Source organism: Chiroxiphia lanceolata, chromosome 10, assembly GCF_009829145.1.
Source record: "Chiroxiphia lanceolata isolate bChiLan1 chromosome 10, bChiLan1.pri, whole genome shotgun sequence".
NCBI lineage: Eukaryota > Metazoa > Chordata > Aves > Passeriformes > Pipridae > Chiroxiphia > Chiroxiphia lanceolata.
This window is the reverse complement of record NC_045646.1, coordinates 2695415-2723306: the sequence shown is the minus strand read 5'-3', so window position 1 is coordinate 2723306 and position 27892 is coordinate 2695415.

The window sequence follows — 27892 nt, the reverse complement described above, 5'->3', positions numbered from 1 at the left end:
AACAGAGATGAAGGCAGATGCTTCCTCCTACCATTTATTTACCCAAATCAGAGTTTGCTCTATGACTTTGCTGATTTTCCCTCCTCATTGCTTTGGTCCAACACATTGACAATTCCCTAACCACCTCCAAAGCCATCAAGCCTCTCCAAAACTCACTGTTTCTTCCCCCAACAGTCAAAAGCACAGATTGGCAAAAAAAAATAATTTTGTTTGGAGACGTGCTCTTTTCCCTTGGATTGCTCCAACCTGGATATGTCACTTAAAAACACATTACATAAACCTTGCCCATCTGATGCCCCACATCTGAACAGATCATTATTTCCAAAAGCACGGAAAGGAGAGGCTGTGCCATGTGTTTAATGGGCAGCTCAACAAGGACAACCTTGTGGATGAATCACCTCATTAGATGAAGCAAAATGCACCAGGAATTAAAGATCAATTGCCCAGAGTTTCTTTCACCAGCCATGAGTTTTGAAAGCACCTCACTAAAATAAAATGCAATCTGAACGTCCTAACTCAGGTGGGGATGTTTGTAAAATGCACAATTGAATTAAAATATCTACTTCTCATCCAAATTTCTGCTCGTTGTGCTGTGAGGTTTTTACTCCTTCACTTTGGCTTTGTATGATAAAGCTTAGGTAAAAAGCAGGTGGTAAATTCTTGCAATTGAAACACAGTTTCATGATATTCCTTAGCACTCACTGCAATTCCTACCATCTCACCAATAAACACTGAATTTTCCTACCAGCTGCGAATTTTCTTCTCACAATAAATCTTCATTTTCACTGACCAAGATACGAACAACACACGGATTTTGCAGCTTTCCTCGATACCAAACTAACCCATTGACCAAAATCAACACGAGTTTCCTCACAAAACCCCCAGGACTTTGGAAAGAACTCTCACTTCTTCCCCCTGCAAGGTGAGATCTGTTTCTGTGTCCTCGGTGTGTATTTGAATTTCCTCTTAACATTCCCTAGGTGATTAATTTGGAAAGGCTGTGCTGTTCAGACTGTGTTCCACAGCCACCTGTTGTGATAGCAAGAGAAAGAAACCCCACCAGTCTCCTATTACCAGGTTTCATCACATTATATTCAAATTACAAACTTAGATGGCTTATGAATATTTCCTTTTGAATTAAAATGCCAGTTTCTCATGTGAAATGGAGTTTATGATAATTCAGAGCTTATCTTCACTGCTTGATGTCTTTGTCCTTTCTTAGGTAAATAGTCTGAGTATCACATCCGTGAGAACTGTCCTTTGACTTATTCTGGAACTTAACTAACTTGACCTTTTTTAAATAAAATCGTCCCCACACAGCGTTTTATTGTTGGTCTCTCCTCAAATTTCCATACCAGATGGAGCAGAAATTTTAGAGGCATTGAACCAGAAAGAGAACAAACCAAGAAAGAGCTTTCCTTCATTTCAAAGCAAAATATTTAAAAATACCCCAAAACGAACCATCCTTTCCATGATTCTTACAGACTTTAACCCACAGCTTTGACCTGCTGACACTTTTTAGACCCCATGCACCACGCTCTCCTCTGGCAACCTGTCCACTGGTCACTGGGACAACCTGTGTGTGCTCTCCTGTGGGGTAAATCTCCCTCAAAATTGCACTGAGTCGCAGCTTTTGAAGTTGAGGGCACAGAATTAAAAGCCTGAGAGTCCAAACACCCTCCATAATTAAAGAGTGGAGCGTCAGCATCTTTTTCAGCTGTTCTCACCAAACCTGCTGACCTTGTCCGTGGCTCAGCTTCAGGAAATCATTTCCCTTCATTTGGTTTGATCTCCATCTCTCTGTGAGACAGACTGTTCCTTTAGACACTTAGTTACCATCCTTTAATTACGAGTTGTTTCAGAATGACTCAACAAGGAAACAAGAAAACACATTAAGAACTTTAATTTCCCTCACTCTCGCATTTTTTTCCTGGATCAAAAAGCAGCCGCCGCTGACTGAAACGAAAGCACACCTTTTGTGCAAGAACAAAACTGCTTTTCTCTCTTCACACAAGTCTCACACATCTGCCTCTTAATCTCCAGTAGCTCAGAGACCACGATTCCTTCTTTCATCTCTGTGGGCATCGTGCTGCTGCTTTGATAAAACAATTCTTTCTTCGTGTCTGACTGTTTCCTCTTGCACTAACGTCACACAGACTCCTCGTGTCACATCTCCTCTCCTCAGAACACCCTCAGTCCACACCAGTTCTGAACCATCTTTTTCTCCACTTGATGAAAGCACTTTGCAGCCCTGGTAGAAAACACAACCCTCTCCCCATCACCCACCTTTCTCTCTCCAGCTAAACTCTTTTTCAGCCACCAAACAACATTTCCCCTCTGTTGGTTTTAGCCATGCTGCTCTCCATAAATTAAAGCCTCCCATTAACCTTTCATATAGGAATAATCCTCTCAAGGCACTCTTAATTACCTAATTAACAGCATTCAAAGTCTCATCACCACCATGTGTTCTCCTGGTTACCAAAACAAAGGCCAAAGAGAAGACAATTGAAGAAAAATAACAGGATTGCTTCATGGTTTAGGTTTCTCACCCAGCACAGACATGGGTGTTGACTTAGTTTTGCCCATATGAAGTATCATAGAACTAGGAAAAGGACAGAATTTAACGTTTTTCCCCTTTCCTGTGCGACATGGGAAGTTATCCCTGCTCCTCCAGGTTCTCTCAGGCAGCTGACAAGCATTTAAATAACGTCTCATGAGCAAATTGAAAAGCAAGGAGGAGCAACATGTGTAGAGATTTGAGTAACTGAAACAACGAGCAGCTCCGCAGGAAAACGAATTTAATTAAAGTTACTCATGCAGGCTCCGAGCCTCAGAAATCTATAAATCTGGAAAAATCATTTCCCTTTCAATTAAGTTTGTATTTGTCATTTTCTGAGAGATAAAAAATGAGTCCCCACTGACCAGGTTTTCCAGTGCTGAGAAATTAGAAGAAATACCTAACACAGGACTGCAAAACGTCTCACACAGGAAAAATTCAAGGCAGTGAGGACCTACAGGCTCCCAAGTCCCACCACAGCCAAATGATTCCTTTTTTAAAGCTAAAAGCACAGATGTATCAAGTGAAGATGTTTCAAGACAGTGTCTGTGTTATGACTAATATCCTGAGGAGGACTCACATCACCCAACTCCCACTTCTTATGTAATCCCTGAGAAAAAAAAAGAAAAGGTTCCTTTCAGAGGATTTTTCAGAACATCTGAATTAGACGCCTGAGCTGAGCTGCACTTTCATGCTCCTTTCTCCACCCCTGTCTGGAGCCTGCAGAGACCCCCCCTTCCAGCCTGGCTCCCTCCTCTCTCCTCCAGGAGGCACAGTCCAAGGTACCAAAGGAGCAGAAGGAGTGAAAATGCTGCTGTTCACTGCAGAGTAATTTATTTCCAGAACAAGTTTTGGACAATCCCATTCAGCTCCTTTCTGAACGTCCACCCAAGCCAGGAGATGAGGACTGAGCTTCCTTCACTGCTCCACGCTGGTGGCAAGGGCTGTTCTACAGGACAGGCCCAAGGTAACTTTGCCATGTCCAAATGGAACTTCTGGTTATGAATCCCAAAGAAGCCATTCCTTCCTCTCACCTCACTGACACAGCAACTTGTAAGGAGTTGGTTTGAATTCCTGATTTCCAGGCTTTGCAGCCCAAATACTTCCCCTTCACAGCCCAGCAGTGCCAGGAGAGAGCTCAGGATGTCAGCAACAGCTGCAATTAATAGTCAGTTGTTCTGTGTGTGCTCTAAAAAACTGCACTAATTCCAGAGGGAGGAATCAAAGGCTCACACTCTCCTCTGTTAAGATCTTTCCGAGCTGTTCTGTGGTAATCACACACAGCAGAAACAGCCCTCAACATTCACAGATGTGGCATTCACAGGATTCTGGTGGATCAGCTGTTTTTTGGGTGGTTTTTGTTTTTGTTTTCCAAAAATGAGCTTGAATGAAATCAAAGTCACTGTGAAGGTTCTCAGTTTTTCCCCCCAGGCAGAACTCCCAGTGAGCTGGGGAAGAACTGAATCAGCCTCACCGAGGGTTTAACATCACTGGGTTTATTTGCAAGCAGGGATCCAAGCCCAGGATTTATCTGTGCACACACACACACAACACCCCACACTCTGCTTGACCTGGCAGTGAGTTATTCATTCAGAAGGAATACAACGTTGTCACTAAAAAAAGCTTCAAAGAGCGGAGAGGAAGAGATATTTCACCTCGTTCACCTCTCTAACAGCAGGAGGGATAAATGGGAGTGATTTCTGCAAAAGTTTCAGTAAAGCACAGACAGAGCCAGCCCTCTCTGCAGGACATTTGAAACCTTTCAGAAATCTCACTTTGCCACAAGTGAGTTTGTTAAACAAACAGGGTAGCAAGTTGGATATTTGGAATTTCCTTCCCTCTTCCATATCCTGTGGTCAGAAGAATGATTACAGGAGTCTATCAGGTGATGAAGTCTGTAAGATCATCAGATCTGGACAACTGTGCCTGGAAATGCTGCAGTTTTTAAAAGCAGGGTGGATCTATAGTGAAGTTTGGGGCAGTGGCTAATCCTTGGGCCCACACAGAAGGGAGTGGGAGGGAATAATTTTTCCAACTTACTAACTGCAACAAGAAAAAAAGCAGCAATATTCTCCTCCCTCTTGAATGTAATGCAAATAAAACAGGACTGAAAGTAAGTGCAAAGATAGAAACTTCTCTTTAATATATGATGGGTTTGAATCATATTGGTTTATCCTGCAATACTCCAGGAGTTTAGATTTCCTCTGATTTTCAGCTGGCACATGGAAAAATCCCCATATTGTGTCATCAGGATGGCCTTAACACCCTCCACTTCCAAGATCACAAAACCAGGAAGATGTCATTTGTTCATTTGGATCATTCCCTGTTTCTCTGGGATATAAATGTCCCAAAGAGCTGCTGCCAGCTCTGCAGGAAGATCCCACAGGACAGCAGGGCAAGTGGGATGATGGGCAGTACATAATGCCACAGATATGACATCCCATTTTGGTTGTATCAGAACTCACCAACCAAGATGAGAAGGAAGAGGAACCTGCTGTGGACAGAGGAATTACAGGCAGGTTACACCCGGAATAAGGACATTAAACAGGCTTTGCTGGGCCAAGCACAGGGACTGCCTGGGCAAGTGATTCATTGCCCTCTGCTAGAGATGTGACACACAGCCTTGAGTCATCCTATCTGCTCCAAATTCTCTACCTGAGGAGCTCTTTGTCTGCCTCACAAGGCTGCACTGACGTTTTACAACCACAATTTCTTCACTCTCATGTTCCAGGGCCTGCTCTAATAATACAACACACAATAACCTGCACAATAACCCCGCTCTCCGAACCTTTGCCAGGCTTAAAATAAATATTCAATTTAATCCATATTCTATAAAATGCTGCCACCCCTGTGGTGTTCATTGCTAATCATTAAAGATGATTTTATCCCAGATTTGCTTTTCTCTGAGTGTTTCCACATAGAGGTTTTGTGGAGACTGTTGGGTTTTTTCATCAGCAACCCAAGATCCCTCCATACTCAGCATGCTACACGGCTTTTGACAAACAATTAATCAGAACTCAGGGCTGCATCTGGCTTGTATTTCCAGCCAAGGAACGAATTGGGTTGAAAAAAGCATCTGAAAGGATAATACCTCAACCTGATGACTTTGTAGTTGGGTTTTGTTTTCCTGGAAGGAATCTGCTAACACATCATGTTCGAGGGACCCAACAGACGCTGAATTGATGAGCTTTTAGGTGAACAAAACATATGGTGCTTGCTCCGTTCCATCCACGTGGTGATCAGTCATTCAGCAATAAAGCACAATAAAATCTGGCCAGCTCCTCAAGACAGGACAGCTGAGGAGATCAATTCCAGCCTTAATTTAGACAAATTTTTCATAGCTATTTTTTTTCCTTTGCGTTGTTACGTTATCTTTCTCGTGCCGTGAAGTTTTCATTAACTCCCGTGGAAAAGGAGACCTGGATTCTTCAAATCAAAATATGGATGTGAAATATCAGTGACTTTATGATGGAATAATTGACACACTGACCAGTATCAGCTCCAAGTTGTTCTGTGTGTAATTATTTCACCAACATTCTCTAAAAACTACACACTGAGGATTTTTATTTTACTATTTTAACTAAAGCTTCTCTGAAGAATTCCCTCTTCCCAGGTCTCCATCCTAGAGCCTGCAAGCTCCAGGTGGGAAAAGTCCATTCTGGACTCACAAGCACACAAGGGAGGTCAGGATCATTTTGTGACCAGTTTTACAACCTGGGGGACACAGGACTAGGCTGAGGAGCAGGTGAATTCTCTGAGCACTGAGATCTGGAAGAGCAGAGGGACTTGGTGAAAGCCAAACTTTGGGAATTTCTGTGGAATGAGCTCTTCCACTGCCATTCCCTGCACGATTAAGTGCCTCACTGAATCAAGGTAGTTAAATTTATAACTGAGACACACTAAATAAGGGGGGTGATTTGGCAGCCATGCAGAGTCCAGGATGTATTAACAGGTCCAGAAAATTAAAATTCACATCAAGTAATTCTCCTCTATCCCATAGTACATGTTCCTCATAGTACATGACCTCTCCAAACCCCCCCAGTGCTGGAGCCCTCCCCAAGGGCTTCCATGAGATCCAGACAGCATCTCCCACCCAATCTGCATTAAAAGAACAACTTTAAAATAATAATTTAACCACACTGTGCCACATTAAACTGGTTAATGCTCCCATTTCCAGCCCCAAACCAGATTTCTTAATGTCAGCTTCATTTATTACTGAGCTGTAGAACAGTGAGAAATTATTAAAGACTTGAAAAATCAATTTAAGCATTTTAACACTGAGATCAGGCTCCTCAGCTCCTGCAATTTGTGTAACACAAGATGCTGCTACAACGTCTCCATAAAGTGAATTAGAGCAAATAATTTCTTTGTTCAGCTGGAATATGCTCAGAAGATGGTTTCTATATTATATTGCATCAAGGGGATTTAGATTCAATACTTCAGTATCAAAAGTTGGGAGCACAGGCAAAACTGTGCTAAACTGCATAAATCAAGATTTGCTCCTGTTTTAGTGTAATAAACTTTCTTTAGAATAGTATTTCACTGAGACTTTTTTTTTTTAAATGAAATATTTAATTTGATTTCCCATATGGTGTTTACAAGGTTGGAGGTGTGAGGATTGCTATTAAATATTGTGTTTGATATACAAAAACTGCAGACGAGAAAACTGATTTTATATATAAAGTTGTGGGTGGTTTTTGTTTTTGTTTTTTTTTTTTAGTTCAAACATTGGTTCATTTCCAGTGCCTTCCACCCTGTGGAGATTATATTTTAAAAGCAGGTTCAATGCTGTAATACAGAAACCAATCTATATTTCAATATATGCAGTCTGTGAGCTCGACATAAAGGAAAAGAAACAGATGTAGGTTCAGATGAAGAAATGTGTCTATTGTGAAGCGTAAGGGACTATTTGGCACAAAAATAATTGAAGTCAATATGCAGCAAGAAAATCTGTCAGCAAATTGTAATGCTTGACTGAAGCACAGATATATTTAAAAAAAGAAATTATATGGAGCCTGTACGTGGTCCATCCACCAGTTTAAATGGATTAGGAGTGTATTAAAATTCCTCTGCTTTACTTCAGCCAAAGTGCTCACTCTGAATGCACAAAGAGAAAACTCTTATTGAATTTGAACCAGGTATTCACTCATAAAAACTTTCAGTTATTGAGTTGCTGGGCCAGGGCAGCATTGCAGAGAACTGCACTGGGACCAGTCCAGGCAGAGCCCCTTTCATGGAATTTAACTGATTCCCAAGAAATAAATCCTCATAACTGTGCCCAGAAAATGGAAGGACAAACAACTTACAACCCAGAAAGCTGTGCAATATCCATAATATTGCACAGCAATTCCATATCATGTCTAACATGAGAATCCTATCTCGTGTCTAAGATAAAGTCATATTTATTCTGTTTTAATCAGTGTCTTTCTCCAGCCTTTGATTAAGAGCCTCCTGCCTCCCCCCATCCCACATGTCACCTCAAGCTCTAAAAAGTGAAAACTTTAAAGTTAACAGCAACCAGGAGGCAAATGTGGAAAACCAAACACTGCTTTGAATATCTCCTCACCCAGATCAAAGGATTTTTTTTTTAAATCTTATTTTTAACACCATCATCTTATCCTCTTATTATTGTTCACACTATTGCCTGAATTCCTGGAATTTTCAAAGACATGACAATCCAAGTAACCAATCCTTTAACATAGGAACAGAATAATCAGGAAACTTCCTAGTGTGCAGCCTTTATTCACATTTTGTCATGGTACCATCTTCCTTCTTCCCAGTAAATACTGATGCTTCATCGAAATGTCTTGAGAATTTTTTATTATTTGATCAGATTTTCTTTCTCTAAAAGACATCTAATGCTGTTTTCTGAAGTGTTCTTACAGCAGGAGCCCTGTGTTTGCAGCGTGTGACTCTATAGATAGAAAACATTGATTTTGATTACCTTGTTTCTTTAGGCCTAATTCTATTTACACACAGATCAGAGAGGAACAGCTCATCCTCCAAGAACAGCTCCATCCATTCACTGCTCCTGGAATAAATGATACATTTACCTTGCCAGGGATATGGAAGATTTTTTTTTTTTAGACACCCATGAGCTCGACTTAAGATTTAAACATCCCACTTAAACCCCTGTTGCTTAATAAACAAACAGGACCAAATATTAGAAACCAAATTTGCTCCGCTCAATTTTTTCCTGCCTTTTCCTTGGAAACAGCAGTTTGTCTTGGCTGCCTCACATGGGTTGCCTTTTTTTTTTTTTTTTAATGTAATATCAGTTCACCAGGAATTCCTGATCACTCCCTGCTGCTTGAGGCAATATCAAACAGGCTCACACACTCTTCTAATTAGCTTTGTTCTTATGAGTGGTGAACTTGTTCCAGGCCCATTATATACATGTTAATTGTTATCGCAACAAAGAATAATGAATCTGTAAAAGCAATGGCTGGTTGACATCTATCAAAAAACACCCTTTAATCCTCACTCTGCTCTAAAAATAACTTAAAAATCGTTTTGGAATTGTCTTTAGCTATCATTCCTACGTGACATTTCTATTTAGATATTATTTTTTACGTTATCTGTGCGGTGTTTTTTGGTTTTCCCCAAAATTGCCCCTATAACAACCTGCCTGGAGTTTTAGGAGGGGCAGGGAAGAGGTTTTTTTGTTTCTGCAATGTTACCTTTCACTTCTTTATAAGACAGATATTATAAAAATAGAATCCCAGAATGGTTTGGGTTGGAAGGGACCTTAAAGACCAACTTGTTCCACCCCCTGCCATGGGCAGGGACACCTTCACTAGCCCAGGTTGCTCCAAGCCCTGTTCAACCTGACTCTGAACACTTCTAGAGATGTATATATACATAAAAAGCTCAAAAGTCAACTTAATGAAGAACTGTGCTCCCATTTTTCAGTCACTGGGCCACCTTTACTGTCAGTAGCTGAAGTTTCATCATTTCCACCAGCAGCACACGGAGCACATTTCCAAAAGGCCCCCCAAAACCCCCTTCTAGCTCTTTATAAGCTCGAGTAGCTTCCTGCACTGCAACACATGGCACAGGCAGATGGGGCAGAAAAAATATAAATTCAAAAATCTGCTAAAATCAAAGTTCCACATGACACCAAAATCACAGAATTCCTGAATATTCTGAGTTGGAAGGGACCCACGAGGATCATTGAGTCCAATTCTTGAGTGAATGGCCCCTGGAGGGACCAAACCCACACCCTTGGTGTTCTGAGCATCAGGCTCTGACCAACTGAGCTGATCTCAGGTACCACATCCCCCTGCAAAACAGTGACAACTGGGAAAAAAACCCCACAATTCTTCCTTTTAGAGACATGCAACTTGATAGTTCAGTAGCCTCAAAGTTAATTTTCTAACTGCTGGGGGAACAAAAGGCCTAAAGATGATGAAAACTTCAGAAGTTTGGGAATGAGGTTCATATAAAGAAACATCAACAAGGGTCACTCATGAGGCACCACCACAGAAAAATGTAACTTAATGAACTGTACCTGAAAATGCCAGAACTGCTCCTTTCAGCCTGGAGAAAAGGAGGCTCAGGGGGGACCTTCTCATTCCCTAAAACTCCCTGACAGGAGGGGGGAGCTGTGGGGGGTCGGGCTCTGCTCCCAGGGAACCAGGGACAGGAGGAGAGGGAACGGCCTCAGGCTGTGCCAGGGCAGGCTCAGGTTGGACATCAGGAGGAATTTCTCCATGGAAAGGGTTGTTAAACATTGCAAGGGGCTGCCCAGGGAGGTCTGGAGTCCCCATCCCTGAAGGTGCCCAAGGAAGGACTGGAGGTGGCACTCAGTGCTCTGGGCTGGGGGACACGGTAGGGATGGGCACAGGGTGGATCCATGGGCTGGGAGGGCTTTTCCAACCTCAGGGACTCTGGGATTCTATCACTGCTCCTCTGAACACATTTTCACTGGCAGACACCAAGACATTACTGGTACAGCGAGTGGAGGAACAATTATTCCATTCCAGAGCCATTCCTGCTCACTCCCAGGAATCACAGTGTATTCAACCATTAGAAAATCAACCCAAGTTTGCAGCAGTCACAGAGACACAGCACCCAGAAAGGAATTGTTCTAAGTTCTGTGGGATTTTATTATATCCTAGAAGAGAATATGAAAAGCAGTAATCCCAAAGTCTCAATATTTGATACTCCTTTCAATAGCTGTGGTGATAACACAGGAGAAGTGCATATTTTAAGGGAAGAAAAGAGAATTAAATCTGAAACAACACAATAGCTGAAGAGTTCAGAGCCAGCCCTGACTTACTATTAGCTCCTTGTTCTATAATTAGGCAAGCCTCAGGAAGTCCAAAAAGAACAATTACATTTGCCTGAACCAATCTGGGTGAACCTGACCTGATTTAAACCCCCCCAAAAAAGGACAACAGGATTTATGATGATCCCATTTTCTTGGAATTAATTCTCCTTTCTGCTTCAATTCACCCCAAACCCTTTGGTCTCAATACACTGGATAAACTAAGCTTTTCACATTCAATATTCACAAAAGCAACATAACACAAAAACTAATGCTGTGTTCATTTATCTTACATTTCTCTTTAAAGGGTTGGAAAATTATCATTTACCTGCTGACTGGGCATCAATGGAAAAGCTCAGTTACAGGACTGAATCAACCTAACAAGTGTGAAGAAAAATGTTACCACTCCTGAGGAACTCACCACGAAATGAGGTGAATTCTTTGGCTGAAGACACCACGAATTTCTGATTTAATAAAACTACATCACACCTGCCCAACTGCAAATAAAGGTCTAGAATATTTAATTAGTGGCAATGTTAATAAAGCTCCTTTGATATCACTAATCCTGCATCAGAATTAAATTTCCTTAATTCATAGAACTGTTTTCCTTCAGGAAGTTCTGACAAGAAGAAGTTTGTCCCCCCCTTCCTCCAGCTCTCAACCATGAAACTAAGGAGAAACTCTAAAATACACTCCAAAAACTAACATATTAAAAATAACTTAGGATTTGAAAGATAACCAACAACCCTATGGCAGTCCAATAAGCAAGAACAAGGAAAATAAGAGAGAAGAGTTAATTTTTATTAAGTTAATTAGAAAGTCTCTCTAAATTCACTGAAATGCTTCTGAAGAGAAAAGGAGAGAGACTGGGGGGTACTTTTTGTAAACATCCAGGTCTCTGCTTTACCACAGCTAATTAAACAAGATCAGGGGCTGACTCTTCATCTGTAGATGCCACAAAATCTTTGAGAGTAATCAAAGGCACAGAGAAAAGTTTCCTCCAACTTCCAGAAGGGTTTGGGGGCTGGGCTGGGGAGAAAAAAGGACTTAAATGTGTTTTCCTCTTACAGAATGCAAGTGCCAGGTAACAGAAACCAGAACAGCAAAATAACACTCCATTGGAAGGTTAGAAAAGTGAGGAGAAAAAATAATTAGGCTGAGGCTCAATGGGAAGAAAATATTAAACTAAAAAAAAAAAAAACAAACCAACTAATTGAGCTTTTCAAAATTAAGGCAAGATCAAAACAAGCAAGAAGTGAAGTGCTGTGCTTTTCATTTTTTAAAGCTGTATCCCCCACTGAGGCACCTTTGCAGGGAAACATCTTCTGCATTTTATAGTCCAATTAGTGCATTAATCTTTCCTCCATTATTTATTCACATTTGAAAGAGTTTCCTTGTCGCATTTTGTAACTTGGAATTCCACGGGAATGGGGGAGGATGTCACTGGCATTTCAAAAGAAGATGCACCTTTATTTCCCTGCAGGCAGATCAACCATCTTCTGAAATTAAGATTAACAGTCACACGGTACAGTGGGAGAAATAATTGGTTTAACCTTCATTATTAATAAAAAATGGGGAAATTCCTGCTTCTTTTGCTTTGCAGTAATGGTATTTCCTCCCTTGAAAGGGATTCTTGGCTCAAGATTCCGACTCCTGGAAATCTATGGACAAGGAAGGGATGTTTAAAAAAAGGATTAATTAATGCCAGAGGCCAAGTTTGGAGAAGGTTTTGGAACATATTCCACGGTTGAGAGGCAGTGGAAGAAGATAATAAAAGACGGTGACTCCACCACCTTCCAAAGCCTGACTGCCCTTTCCATGGAGAAATTCCTCCTGAATGTGCCAAGAGATCAGTTTGGATGAAGATTCTGATTTTCAATAAAAGCAACAACCAGGGAATAAGGTATTTTGTGATGAGGAGATTGATTTGGAACAGATTCGAGGCCAGAAATAAATTCCAATAACTACATAACACAACCATAACACTCAACCCTTGACATCATTTCAGTGAACAAGGATATTTTTAAGATCAGACTACAGTAATTTTAGGAATAGGAAGAGGAATTTAGGAATATTTTCCTCTTATTTTGTCTCCCTGCCTCTTATTTTGTCTCCCTGCACAACTGCTCTACATCCCCAGCACCCTTTCCACCTCATATTCAGTATGAACAGATATTCTTGATTCCTACAGGGAACATGGATCTCATGTCTCTACTTATATAATTAGAAAAAAAAAATCTTCAGTATTTAGTTTTACTTTATTTAGTATTTTAGTATTTATATTTTATACTCTAATATTTTAGTTTTATTTTAATTCTTGACTGAAAAACTCAATGGTAAACCACTTCTTCCAAGATTTTCAGCATTTTAAGGATATTAATCCAACAAAAGGAAAACTCTAGTGTTTAGAAATCTCACCAAAGCAGTCAAAACAACTTTTCTGCAAAAAATTAAGGAATAATTTGTGCATGGAAAGGGTTGTTAAACATGGGAAGGGCCTGCCCAGGGAGGTTTGGAGTCCCCATCCCTAGAGGTGTCCAAGGAAGGACTGGATGTGGCACTGGGCTGGGGGACAAGGTGGGGACGGGTCAAAGGATGGACTTGATGATCTTGGAGGTGTTTTCCAACCTAAATGATTCTGTGAAGTCCATTAAAATCCATCCAGCAACTTGAGCCAGGCAGTGCTCAGCACTGCAGCTGAGCAAACCAACAATAATTTAGGATAAATCCCTCCTCCTTTCTGCAGATTATCTGAAAACAGATGGGAAAGGCAACCAAACAAACATTAACTGAATAATTTTTGTGGTGTCCTTACAGTGCCAAGAAACCACAAGATGAATTTTGAGGCAGCTTGGAATGAGTTCCTTGATCAAACAGCACAGGTCAGGTGTGACCAGGAGCACGTTGGACTGGGATCCCCTCCAGGAATACCCTCAGTCTCTTTCTCCACAAAGATTTTTTATGAATGCACATCTATTATATTAATAAAAAAAAATTTGTGTTTGGTTTCAAATTAAGTTTTTCATACAGCTCTTTCCCAGATGGGTGATTAAAATAAACCTCTTGTGTTTAGAAATCTCTCACCACAACACTCAAAAAAAAAAAAAAGCATCTGATTCCTTTCTGTTCTCGGCAGCTGAGGTGATTTGTCATCTGTAAAGCATGATGATAAAACACCATGATCACACAGGTCTTCAAAACACAACTTTCAAAGAGCTCTTCAGAGTGTACTTTGATCAAAATGTTTACAAAGCAGAAGCTTTGCAAGAGGTTCATGAGCATCAATCTTGATTAGGGTTATTTACCAACACAGCAGTAGTAGGGGATGTACCTGTGGAGCTGCACTTCTAAGCCACAGATTAAATATCTCAAGTTTTTTTGCAGTGTTCTCAAAAAAAAAAAGAAAGTTTTTCATTAAACTCATAAAAGACAATGTATGAGGCTTCTAAATTTATTTCTAAGGGAAGTCTGAAGTTATAAACAGCCATAGAAAAAAAAGTTGCTGAAGAAGCAGGTGTAACTTATGTGTATTTGTGTGCAAAAACATACAAGAGAAAGAATAATAGCCAATGCTAAAAACATACAGAACAGGATTTAACAGAACTACAGGAAATTGGTGCAGCAAATTATGGAATCATTAAGGTTGGGAAAGACCTCCAAGATCATCGAGTCCAAGCTTCCACCTCGTATCCATTAAAACACATCACAAAGTGCCACATCTTGTTTTTTGAACACTTCCAGGGGTGGTGGCTCCACCACTGCCCTGAGCAACCTGTCCCAATGCTTCACCACTCTTTCAGTGAAGAAATTTTTCCTAATATATCCAACCTGAACCTCCCTTTCTGCAGCTTGAGGCCAAAATATTGATGAGATTTGTGCTTCTAAGTCATCCCAGCTCTGATTTCTGAATGCTGCAGAATCACTAAGATTAAAAAAAAAAAGAAACAACCAAACAAACAAAAATAAAAGCTTCCAGAATGCCACAGCCATTTTAATTTAACTATGATTCAGCTGGAAGACGTGAAAATACGCACAGCAGAGCACAGCAACTGAGAGAGACGACCCAGGAACACAAACAATGAGTCAGAAAGAGAGACTTGATTACAAAACCCTCACTGTTCTTCCCAGGACGTACCAGCAAGGACCAACCTAAAACCTGACCAAAGAGAAAGGTGACTGCTCTGGAGATGATGATTTCCTGGCTCTGGTGGCCATTACAGAGTCATTCATGTCCATCAATATTCTGCAATTCATCTGATGAAGTGCCAGGAAAATAAAGGAACAGAAGTTTGTTTTCACACAGGAACACGTTGGTCAGGAAACATAAACCAAAAGTAACAGGCACTCACACATCCCTTCTCTTAATTCAGAAGATATTCCAGATTTTCTCTTCCTCCCTCACTGACCACTGCATTTTAGCAAAGTTGCATAAAATGAGGGCAGAAAGGGTTTGCTGAAAACATTGAGCATCTGCTCCCTAGTCAGGTTGTATTTTATGGACTTGTGTGAATTTTGGGAGCAGAACAGCAAGATAAATACTCATAATTCAGTTCTCTCTTTACTCCTTCTCCTTGCCTACTACAAATCTCTCTGCTCCTTCAGACCCTCACTGCAGGCTGAGGTTGACAGGCTCCTCTGCTCAGTTGTTCTGATTTAATACAACTGCAACATCTCTCCCCTCCATCTCTCCTGGAACCTTTCCTGCTTCTCAACAACCCCCCAATGCTCCTCTGCACTTCTACTGGTTATTTAATTCTAATTGCAGCACATTTGAGGTACACAACGTAGTAAATGCTTCAAAAAGGAAATGGTGAGGAAGAAAATCAAGAGGAAAGAGAATAATAGCTCTGTGTGCTCCTGAGATGATGGCAGGAAAGGGGGAGTCATTTTATCCATGAGTATTATGTACTAACAAAAGGAAATTGTGTCTGTGGTCCCCTGCCTGGACTGAAAGGATCTGTTTTCTGATAAAGAAATACAAAAATGAAAATACAAATAATGCTTCTCACACTCCAAGTTTGATCAGTTGGAGTAAGTTATGCCTTAATATGTTACAGATTCCACATATCCTGCTCTGCTTTCATCCCAGATCTCAGTCCATAACCCACCACCAAGAGAGATTATGAGGGGATGGAAAAACCTCCCAGTGCCCCAAAACCACCTCATTGCCAAGTTCAACACTAACTTCCATATATATCTCTAGGATGTATTTCCAAAATGGAAAAAAAAATCATATTATTGCAGTAAGAGACAGAAGCAATTTCACAGCAACAACAACATCCCTTCCTTACTTTACCTGAACAGGTGAATAACTTAGAAAGCAGAAGAAGGGGGGGGGAAGGCAAGGGGCCCAAGTGATGTGGAAAACTGGGTGAATCCATGGGAATATTTCAAGCCACAAACACACCTTACAGGGCAAATACAGATTGTCCAGTTCAGATGGTCAGATTTATGAAATGATTCAAAACTGAAAAACTGTATTGTTTATTCTAATTTTCTTTTTCAAAAATATTAATGGATTTAACATATTTAACTTTTTTTTTTTTAACTCTGATGCTTGAGATGACCCACTGTGGTCTCTTCCACCCTCACCCACTCTGTGATTTTTAGAGCTTTTAGAAGCCAGTTCTGCCTAAGTTTTTTGTCATCAGAGTTTGGGATGCTGGATTTGATACACGTAACGAGACGTTTTTGTGTTTTTGTACACTCACAGACACCTCTTTGGTCATAAAAGTGCCAAAGACAGGAAGAAAAATCATGTGTACCTGCCCAATCATATTTTAAGGGGGGGGGGGGGGAATCATGGAAAAGGAACTTCTTACAAACAAACTCACACAGCCATAAAAAGTTGCAGTTCTTTTGTGAATATATCAAGATGGAACAAAGTGAACTGGAGAGTTTGGGTCTCAAATTCTTTCCAGGGGTTTTAATTTCTGCTGGATGCAGGACTAACCTACACTTCAACTAAGCTGCCAAAGCTTAGGCATCATGATTTGCTTTTGTCTACCCTGGTCCTTTTCCAGAGAGAAATGAACTTTTCCTGTGTAAACTGAGTTCACAAGGGCAAGAGGAGACTTGGAAAAATCTATTCATGGCTTTGCACCAATAATCCACCTTTATTCCCCTACTATGTTGCTGTTTTAACTTCATGACCTTCTTCTTTTCCCAAGTCAGTTTAGGCTGCCATAAAGCAGCTTGACCTTTTAACAAAGATACTATAAAAGAACAGAAAAGAGATACTAAAAGCAGAAAGTTAAAAAAAAAAAATCATTAGTACCGAATAATTAGAGGTTAATAGGACTATTTCTTTACAACTTGAACTGATTCAAAACCTTTTAATTAATTGCCATGATATCACATGGAAAACTGTATCACATTTGAGCAGTGGCACTGAAAGCAGCAGGAACTCTTTTAACACCCATGAAATCAAGAAAAAAAAATATACAGAAAAAACCAGAGAAACATATTCCCCTCTTCACTACATGGGATACTAAACACCTTCAAATATTTCAGGAAGATGAATTAGGCTGCCAACAATTTAAACTATTATATTTAACTATTTACAGAGAAACAGGAAGGAATTTTAAATATAGAATTAAAGATCTCGTTTGCATAACTGCAAGATTTGCAAGCTGCAGGTTGTGGTTTCTTACACACAGGTCAGAACTCAAGACTCTGCCACTGAAATGCAGCTACAAGGAGGTGAAACTCCTGTGCAGAGCTGGATAAAACATGGACAGACTCTAGAGGGAGTTCTAACTTTGCCAGATTTTTTCCCCTTACAAAATTCATATCAGGAGTTCAGAACAAATAAATAATAACAAAAAAAGAGGCAAATTTTCTTCTGGAGGTCTTGCTTTTCCCCCTCTCCTCTGTTACTGGGTAAAGTGGGAGCTGCCTGGTACAGAGATCTGCTTTCTGCTGCCACACAGATTTCAGTTTTCCTTCTTCCTTGATCGTGATGGAGAGGAAATCTTCATTTTGAGTCGTTCTTGAGTGATTCAGGTGCACCTACAAGTCTGAATATCTCACCAGGTCATGCAGGACCTCAGAGACTTGTGGTATTTAATGAGGATGAACACAGTCAGTCTTTAAATATTGAAGAAAACAAAGACTTTGCAAGATATTTTCACCAAGATAAACGATCTCCTTCCTAACTCAGCAATGCTGCCTGTGCAGTTCCCAGAGTGGGTGTTTATGTGCACTGAGACACATCCCAGCACAGGAATAGCTGGATAACAGAGACAGCCAAGTCTGACAAACTCCCAGGAACCCCCAGGTAGCAGGAAGAGCTCCTACAGAGCAGCCAAGAAGCAGCTGCGGTACCACATCTGTCTTCAAAAAGGTATTTTGAAATAAAAGTATTTTCTTTACAGCTCTGATTGAACTTTAAGAGCTCACAGATACAGCACTGACTGCTGGATATCAAAAAGCCAAAAAAAAAAATAAAATCAAAGAAGACAATATATTTCCAATATTGTTTTTATATTGAAGGTGAGTTTAAGCAATCCAATATTGCAGTATTTTTCTGCTTTGAGGCACAGCTTCGTGGCAGCTCATCTGAGCTGAGGAAATTCATAACAACTGGAATAAAGGCTGGAAATCCTTTATTACTGCGTTATCCTGTTAATCTAACATCTCCTTTCACTTTTGTTAATAATTAGTGTTTCAAAAACAGATGAAAACTTTCCTTTCCCAGTAAAGAGAACAATTTACAGCGAGGAAAAAAACCAACAAAACCCCCAAACACACACATTCCTCGGGCAAGTTTTCTACCTGTCTAAATTTAACACACACACATAGAAGATATTTAGATTTTTTCTCAGAGGATAATGTGGCAGTTGCATGGACATAAACTATCTGTAGAGAAACTCTGATGACTTCTAAAATCTATATATTTACTTCTACCTTCCATATGTTAACAGGGAAGAAAGAGGTACACTTCAGACAGCTCTCTGCCTCTCAGCCCTCATCTCTCACTTCTACAGGGTTTTATTTTGCTACAGTGACATCAAAATCTATAAAAAAATACATATATATATATATAACATTTCTGAAGCACAGCTGCCCCCTGGACCACTCAGTGACTTCATTTTAAGCAGCAAAACCAGTCAAAACTCAGACACTGGAGCAATGAGGAGGGGAGAAAAAGTAAACTGCATTTCAAGTCATTTCTCCAGGAGCAAAAAAATCATGTGTGAAGACAGGTACTCCTTATTTTTAAAGTGCTCTTTCATCCTATTTCCCAAACTTGACTCTATTTCAAGTCACTACTGCAGGAACTGGGCTGAACTTGGGAGACCTTTGGAGGCAGCAGAAAGGCTCTACCTGTCAGCAGAACCCACTGTGAGCGCTCGAGCCTTTCCCATTCTTCTGTTCCACTTTGTGGAGCGGTGGATAATCAGAAAAAAGACCTGAAATACAAGTTTCAGCAGCGTTTCTGGGGTGATTTTCCCCTGCAGGAACATGACAGGCAGCACAGAAGTCTGCAGGAGGAACTCCAGCCCTCCCATCTTTTTGCTCTTTCTGTGTTTTCAAACCGTCTCCTCTGCATCCAGAACTTTAAGTTTTTGTACAAAGTGCATTTCTTTCCCCTCGATATTGATTTAGAACCACTTTTTTTTTTATTATTATAGCCTCTGAATAGCAGGGTGGCAAATAAAACCCACATTTTACTGCTGTCAAAAAGAGGCAATGGAGTAATGGACTGGCTGACACCTTTATTCCCCAAACGCTGCTGCTCTTGGGCAAAGACTCTCAAGCTTAAGTGAGCCCCATGAAGGAAACTGCCTGTTGGTGTAAATATGCCAAATGGCTACTTATGCACTCGATGGCTGGTCAGGGGCTGAAATATTCCTTCCTAACTCGACATCAGGAGCTTTTTATTGCTGCTGGCACAGGCTGTGACAGCAGGGAAGAGGTTGAGGAGACTTCAATGCTGAAAAATCAGTGCTCTGCAGAAGGGAAGCTGTTTGAGCAGAGGGATGTCCCCTGAACAAGGGCTGGCAGGGAAAGTAAAAAAAATATCAGCAATTCCAATCAGTAATCAATCAGTGAAACAAATTAGGGCTTTATTTTTGGAGAGAAAGGACAAAAGGAAACGGCCTCAAGCTGTGCCAGGAGAGGTTCAGGTTGGACATCAGGAGGATTTCCTCATGGAAAGGGTGGTTGAGCAGTGGAAAGGGCTGCCCAAGGAGGTTTGGAGTCCCCATCCCTGGAGGTGCCCAAGGAAGGGTTGGCTGTGGCACTCAGTGCCCTGGGCTGGGGGACAAGGTGGGCATCGGGCACAGGGGGGACTGGATGATCTTGGAGGACTTTTCCAACCTTAATGATTCTGGGATTCTCTAAAGGTAGTTTTCCTGCTCAGAGCTATGTTCGAGAACAGGGCATAAAAAACCCAAACTTTTTAAACCAAGATCAGATTCATGGGTGTGTTTTGGGGTTTTATTTTGGTTTGGGTTTTTTTTTTAATTCACTAAAACTCTGACATATCTGTGAGATAGCAGCTCACCTCTGCTCCCCCTGAAGAGGATCACGATTGCACCCAAGCTCAAACCTGCCCTGTGCTACAAATGCAGCTCTCTGGCTGTCCACAACTGCACTGGAACATTTTGACCTCTCACAGTACTGAGGAAAAAGCGAGTTTTAATTTCCAGTTGATTTTTACAATCATTTTGAAGTAAATGAGACTTGCACTTGAATTATTCGACAGTTATAAGCCAGTGCATTTCAGTGGCCGCTGCTCCAATTTGTATCATTTATGATTTGTTATGAGACACTGATGGCTGTTTAATATGTCCTAAACATAACCTTGAGACAACGGGAGCTCAAAGCATTTCATAATTACATTCCTCTGTAGGAAGCAAATTCCACAGTTGACATATGGAAAGACCAAACTGTTCTTCCACTCAAAATAAACAACAACATTCCTATTCTTTCAACTGTTAACTACTGAACATTCCAACTGTGTTTTACTGAAAAGCACTCGGTGACTTTCTGAAGAGCTCTTAGTAATTCCCTCCCTACTTTTCAAAGGACACAGGAAAGGTAGAGAAGTACAGAACTACAGCTGAAGTAAGAAATACCTCAGCATCCTAAAGACACCTATGACATATAATCACATAACAATTATTATCCAGCAGGGTAAATAATTCAACCAATAATTCAATGTCAAGAGATGAGACCAGAATATGTTTTACCACCATCTCCCAGCAACAACCCTCCTGACCCCCCATCAGTTAAACAGCTCCAAACCATTTGAGCAGACGCTGAACCCTTCAAGATACACTAAACCTTTAGTGTAAAACCCAACTGGGTGTTTGTCGTGCAAACCTGCCGAGCTGCTTACAGAGGTTTAATCAATAAATGGACGGGTTGGGCTCAAACACCATAAAGGACAAATCTCAGCATTTCTCTTGGCCTGGGATGCAAGAGAGAAATACCAGGACTTGCATGTAACAGTTGTAAATCACCAGAACTGCCTCCCAACTTCTCACTCAAGCCGTGGTTCATAGGCTGCCTCTGGCAGAAGAGCAGGCAAAAATGTCTAAGTCTAAGAAAGGAGCTGTAGAAGCCAGACAGATTTATAGAGCCAGCAGACAGTTGTCAGCAGAAAAGTCATCAGCTTACTCATTAGTCTGCCTCCATCCGGGAGAAATAAAGAAAAAAAAATAAAGACAAAGCGAAATCCAACACCTCTGACAAAGTTTTAGCAGCAGTGGTTAAGATTAAAGGTAACCTCCAAACCTTCCCAGCCTCTGAAATACAGAGTTTTATTCCTAGGGTGGCCTTTCATCCTATTTCCCACGCTTTGCTGTTGTTCAAATCAGCATTGCAAAAGACATCTCTGCGGAACTTTAAGAGGATTTGGGGGACATCAGAAATACTCTGAACATCCGCATTAGGCTGCTAAACCCGCTCTAAGTGCAGAGGATTTTTCTTCCCCGTTTTTCCTGCTCCGTCCTGTGGCAAAGCCGAGCTTTTAAAGGGTCAGGGACATTCGCACCTGAGTACCAGTCAATGAGCTGAGAAATTCGGCAGTAGCAGAGATCCCAACATCTTTATAAAGCTGGAAATCCCCAGGAAAGGGAGTTGCTCAAAAAGAAAGTCTAAGCAGAAAATCATCTGCTGAGAGCAAGGGGGCGGGGGGCAAATCCCAAGGGTCTGGAAACTTGCTTTTTAAAGAGCGACAAATAAGAAAGGAATAAAGAGCTCAAAATGTTGTTCAGAGAAGAACAAGAGCAACTCTGAAGGGTCCTTTCCAATTTGAGACACTCCCGAATTCCACCTCTTTCGTAAGATTGCAGAAAACACGCAGAAGTTGAGAGGGAGGAGATGCAAACACAACACCCAAGGTAAAAGCTGTCCTCTCGAGCTACGTCTGCCACCTCACCAGACGGACAGAGCATTCCCTTAGACTGTTCAGATTTCTCAAAAAAAAAAAAACAAAAAAACAAACCAACAACAAAACCACAGGAGAAGGAAAGGAAATCCCACCCTGAGGGATTCACTTTCCCGACCTGCCTGCAAGGCTACACGGAGCCTTATTTTCATGCAAATGCGAAGAACTGACCAAAAAAAAAAAAAAAAAAAAAAGAAAACAACACAAAACCAACCAAATAAACAAACAAATGCGAGAGGAGGGTCAAATATCAATTTTGGGGAGTTTCTGAGAAAAGGAGAAGCCTCAGCCCCGACTGCTCCAAGTCCAGCCAGATAAAATGCACCACGGTGAGGAGCATCTACCTCTCCACATAGTCCTGTGCTATGTAATTTAAAATACCAGGCAGAACACTAATGATGACTTTATCCTCCCACTGCTCGCCTCTCTTGGGCAGCTCAGCATTAACACGAGGTTGTTCTTCCTAGCTCATTTAGTAAGCGAGAGCTAATTTAAATCAGCATATCCTACAGGAGCAATCCACGTGAATAATGATCCCGACTTGTTTTCCTACAGCAGTGGTGACTTATTTCGGCTTCCAGGGTGGTTTAGGGTTTCTAGAAGAGGCACAGCGTGGCAGCTCCAGCGCCTCCTGCTCGGGGGGGGGGGTTTATGGACTTGTTGTGCTCCACTTCCCCGACACGCGTGGGAGGGAGCCCAGACACTCCAGATAACGCCTCCCAACATCTTCCTACTCAGGCCTCCTCAGAGACGTTTTCCCTTCATTTGTCCTTTTCAGACGAGTGTGTTGTTCTTTTTATTTTCCAGTCTGAAGGCGAGACACCTGATGCCGGAGCGGGAACGTGCAGCAGGCTCACATGGGAGCAGCGCTGGTCCCACTTCTCCCACTTCAGCATTTACTTCCCCCCCCCCCATTTTGTTGTACTAATCCTACTGGGATTCAAAACTGAACACAGCAAACCCCAAAAGAGGGGGTGACTAACCCAGTAACCCCACCTCAACAGCCACCCCAGCCTACCTGTGTTCCTGGGTGCACCTTCTGCCACGGGTTCCCTTGGAATGTGCAGCATCTCCCCACCGAAGCTCTGCTGTTCCTCAAGTGCTCCTCTCCCTCAGGGACCATCACTCCACTGCTCCCGGAATGGGGGGCACCTGGGAAAGGGAATGACCCTTAACGAGCTCATTAAGGGCTCTCAGCCCCCCATGGGTGTGAACCGGCCCCTCCCCTTTTCCTTTCTCCTTCTGCTATTGGGATACAGGCATCCTGTTCTCTGCCAGCCTGTTTTCCAGACAATATTCCATTTAAATACATCAGGAGCCAAAATTAACAACTCCTTTGAGATTGTCCCCCTTTTGCTACTGTAAAAAGTCCCTCTACAAAGGAGCTGGAGAAGGACCTTGGACAAGGGCCTGGAGTGACAGGACAAGGGGGGATACGCTTCCCACTGCCAGAGGGCGGGGTTAGATGGAATATTGGGAAGAAATTCCTCCCTGTGAGGGTGATGAGGCCCTGGCACAGGTTGCCCAGAGAAGCTGTGGCTGCCCCTGGATCCCTGGAAGTGTCCAAGGCCAGGTTGGACAGGGCTTGGAGCAACTTGGGCTAGTGGAAGGTGTCCCTGCCCATGGTGGAGGGGTTGGAATGAGATGATTTTTAAGGTCCCTTCCAACCCATTCCATGATTCCATGATTATCACATCAGCTGTGCTGTTTTGGCTGTGCCCCCTTGCACATCTGCTGGGTTTTATACACTTGTCAAAAATAGCAAAGGAAGAACAAGAGGGCAAGACATGTTTGGAGAGAACTTTGTGGCCTCTTGGAGTCAGGGGAACCATCAATCCCGATCCAAACCTGTATTTCCCTGAACCACCACAGCTGGGAGGAGAGTCACTTGTAGGACACAGAAGTGGCTAATCAAGGGACACAGAGCTTTACAGGTGATTTGCATGGTCAGAGACAATAAAACAAAAGTTTAATATCACCCCAAATCCCTTCAAGATCTATTTTGCATCACAGCTCTTCCACCAAAATATTTTGCGCTTCCTTAGAAATTCCTATTTCCCCCAATATTTGTTCCGAGAGAAAAATCAGCAAATCCATGCGGGCACTTGCTGGTTTTCCCACTCCCATTTGGAGTTTGTTGTGGGTAACCAACCAGTGTAATTAATATCACGGGACCTTTTTATACCATTATCCATAAAACGTGCCAGGAGGAGGGATTCTGTGGGGAGGAACAGTTGTTGCACCGAGAGATCCCTAAAGCCGAACTCTTGGGACGTGCGGTGTGCCCGGAGTACATCCCATTAGCTCTGTGACTTGCTCCAAACCTAACGACCTTGGTGATGATTTAAATGCCTGGGGAGGGAATGACCCTCAACGAGCTCATTAAGGGCTCTCAGCCCCCCATGGGTGTGAACTGGCCCCTCCCCTTTTCCTTTTCTCCTGTTATTGGGATAAAGTCATCCTGTTCTTTGCCAGCCTAATTTCCAGACAATATTCCATTTAAATACATCAGCAGCCAAAATTTGCATCTCGGCCATTCCATAAGCATTTAGGATCTGGTGTTTCACGACTCCTCAGCCTCCTGCTGTGTTCCTGGAAGGGGTCTGTGATCCCGGGAACAGCCACCCGTTAATGAGGGCAGATCTCAGGGACAGCTGAAGTGACACCGACCCTGCACAAACATCACAGGCAGCCTGGGAGGGAAGCTCTGGAGCAGCATGGAATCAATACGGGACATGCTTTAAAAAGGAAGAAGGAATGATCTGCACTGACCTTTTGTTCTTGCTTATGCTCCTTCTCACAGCTCCTTTGTGCCACAGAAACGCCGCCGTGGCAGCGCTGGGCTGTTGGCACGACCTCCCTCCCTCCCCAGCTTGAACAGCCAAGAATCTTCTGCCAGGGCCCTCCAGAATGTTTTAGTCCACCCAGCTCTGTTAGATGTGGTTTTAAAACACCTTCTGCTAATTCAGCTGGGTCTGACACAGCCCTTCCCACGGGGTTCCTGGGTGGCAGATCAGTGGTGTAACAGCTCCTGAGAACAGGGAAGAGTCAAAATGTGTTCAGCTCTGGGGCCCCTGGCATAGGAAGGACATGGACCTGCTGGACCCAGTCCAGAGAAGGCCATGAATATGATCAGAGGGCTGAAAACAGGCTGAGAAATTCGAGGGTTCCATCCTGATGAAGAAAAGGTTCCAGGGAGACTTTGGAGCCCCTTCCAGTGCCTAAAGAGGCTCCAGGAGAGCTGGAGAGGGACTTTGGACAAGGGCCTGGAGTGACAGAACAAGAGGGAATGGCTTCACATTGACAGAGGGTGGGGTTAGATGGGGTATTTGGAAGAAATTCCTCCCTGGGAGGGTGGTGAGGCCCTGGCACAAGTTGCCCAGAGAAGTTGTGGCTGACCCACCCCTGGAAGTGTCCAAGGCCAGGTTGGATGGGGCTTGGAGCAACCTGGGCTAGTGGGAGGTGTCGCTGCCCATGGCAGGGGGGTTGGAACAAGATGGTCTTTCAAATCCCTTCCAAATCAAACCATTCCATGATTCTATGAATATTGGACACCACAAGTGCCAGGGGAAGTGCACTCAGAGCACTTGGTGTCACCATGGCTGGAGCTGCTCAGCTGCCACCACAGCCATTCCAGTCATTCCAAAAGCAAGGGAGAAGTTGTGAACTGGCTTCCTGTTTGCTGAAAGCATCAAACATTGAAATTATTTATGGCTGAGAACCCCAAACCAGCAGTACATGGAGAACAGAGAAGGCTCTCCCAGTGCAAGCCAGAAGACGTCACACATGATGTAGGGAACATCTCCTTGATGCCAAACCCAAGACTTTATTCTGCTAAAGCAGCCTTGATCTCCAACTCAATACATCACCCAGGAGGCCTCAGGGACTGATGTTCACTGCAGGGAGCTCAGGATAAAACTCAGCTGAAAGAGAAAAGCTTCAGTTCACTTTTCCTGACATTTTTTCCCGTTGCACGAGACCGGTTCAAAGCCTTCTCCCAGCTCCAACTGTGCCAGCTGCAGACATGATCATCACCCTGGCATCTTTCTTTCCTCTTCCAGTGCCCAACTCAGGATGAGGGGCTGCTGGGCCAGACTTTCTCACACCACAATGCCCAAATCCTAAATCCCAGGGAGTTGTTTTGCCTCTGAGACTGAGAAGCTGCAGGAGTGGTTTCGAGCCACCTTCCTCTGCCTCTTTCCTTCAGCAGCTCCCAATGAAGTGCAAGTGAACACTGAATTTTGCTTGTGTAACATTTCAGCTGGTCAGGAACATCCTGTAAAAAGCAGGGCTGGGCAGAGAGGAAGAAATAACAAAATATTTTCCTTTTTTTCTGCAAGCTCTGTGTAATGTTGGGACCAAATGATTTCTGCTTCTCGTTAGATCCCAAGTAATATGGGAAAGGGTCAGTCCCTGGCATTTTCCGAGTGCAGCAGCACTGACCACTTTATCTTCAGAGGGACTTGAGGCAGATTGCTGTGCAATTTAGTTACCTTGGTAACATCAGCCAGCATGGAGACTTGCAAATAGTTGTGTCACCTTGCCAGTCTGCCTCTCCACCTCGCAGGAATGCAGAACAAGCACTCAATTCCAGGCATATCACTCACATCCATTGTACTTGCATTTAAGAAAACCAGTGTTGCTTTGCTTGTGGAATTAGCTTAATTCCAGTGGGAATTCCCACAGCTCTCTGTGTGATTTTTATTTTTTTTCAGTTAAAAAGAAAATTCTTAAAAGACCTGGCTGTTTATTATTTCTGTTCCTTCTGAAACCACTTTGCATAAATGATATGACATGGCCTCAAAATAAATATTATAAAATAATATTATCAAAACAACGTATCAAAACAATATTATCCTGATTTTCTTAGTATTACCTGCACTTATTTTTCAGTCAGGAATTATAGACTCAGGTCTAGAAACAGGGTTTGAAATAATGGAAATAGTGGAAAATAATGAATTAATGGAAATTAGTGAACCTTGAATACACTAAGAAGGGAAATGCTCTTTTCGTGGATACCACAAGCTACGGATGAGGATGAAAAACAAGCCTAATATTCATTGCTCTGCAAGCAAAAGGGAGCCTGAATAAAGGCTCTTAAAAATTCATTTTCTAAAGGAAAAAAAAGCCACTCCATCATAAATGTAACAAGGAGCCAATTAAAGGGAAGCTTGGTCTGAAATGAAGACATATATAAATTTCCTTTTTGACTTTCTAAACAACAGAAAGAGACAAAATGCCTAAAATTGTCCTTTGTTGCCTTAAATCATGTGTGTGAGGATGGTACTGGAGATTTCTTCCAAATATTCAATCTAAACCTACTCACCTTTGTTGTAGTCCTCCTTCTGGGGTCATCTCTTATTTTAAAGGAATTTTCTGTCCATCCTGACACAACTGGATTCTCTTGTATGTGATAAATCTCTTGTCTTGAAAGAATAGTTGGGGGAAAAAAAAAATCAGGAATCTTTTTCTGAACTTAGTTTCCTTAATTAAATCTTAACAGTAATAAGGACTAAACGAGGCTCCTGATTTTTATGTTGTTTAGCAGGACACAGAATCTCTCTGATGCCACTACATAAGAATGGCAGCAAGATATAAACATAATATCCTCATAACTTAAATTTCACCCTTTTTCACCTTAGTACCTTCACTTTTTCTTTTATTC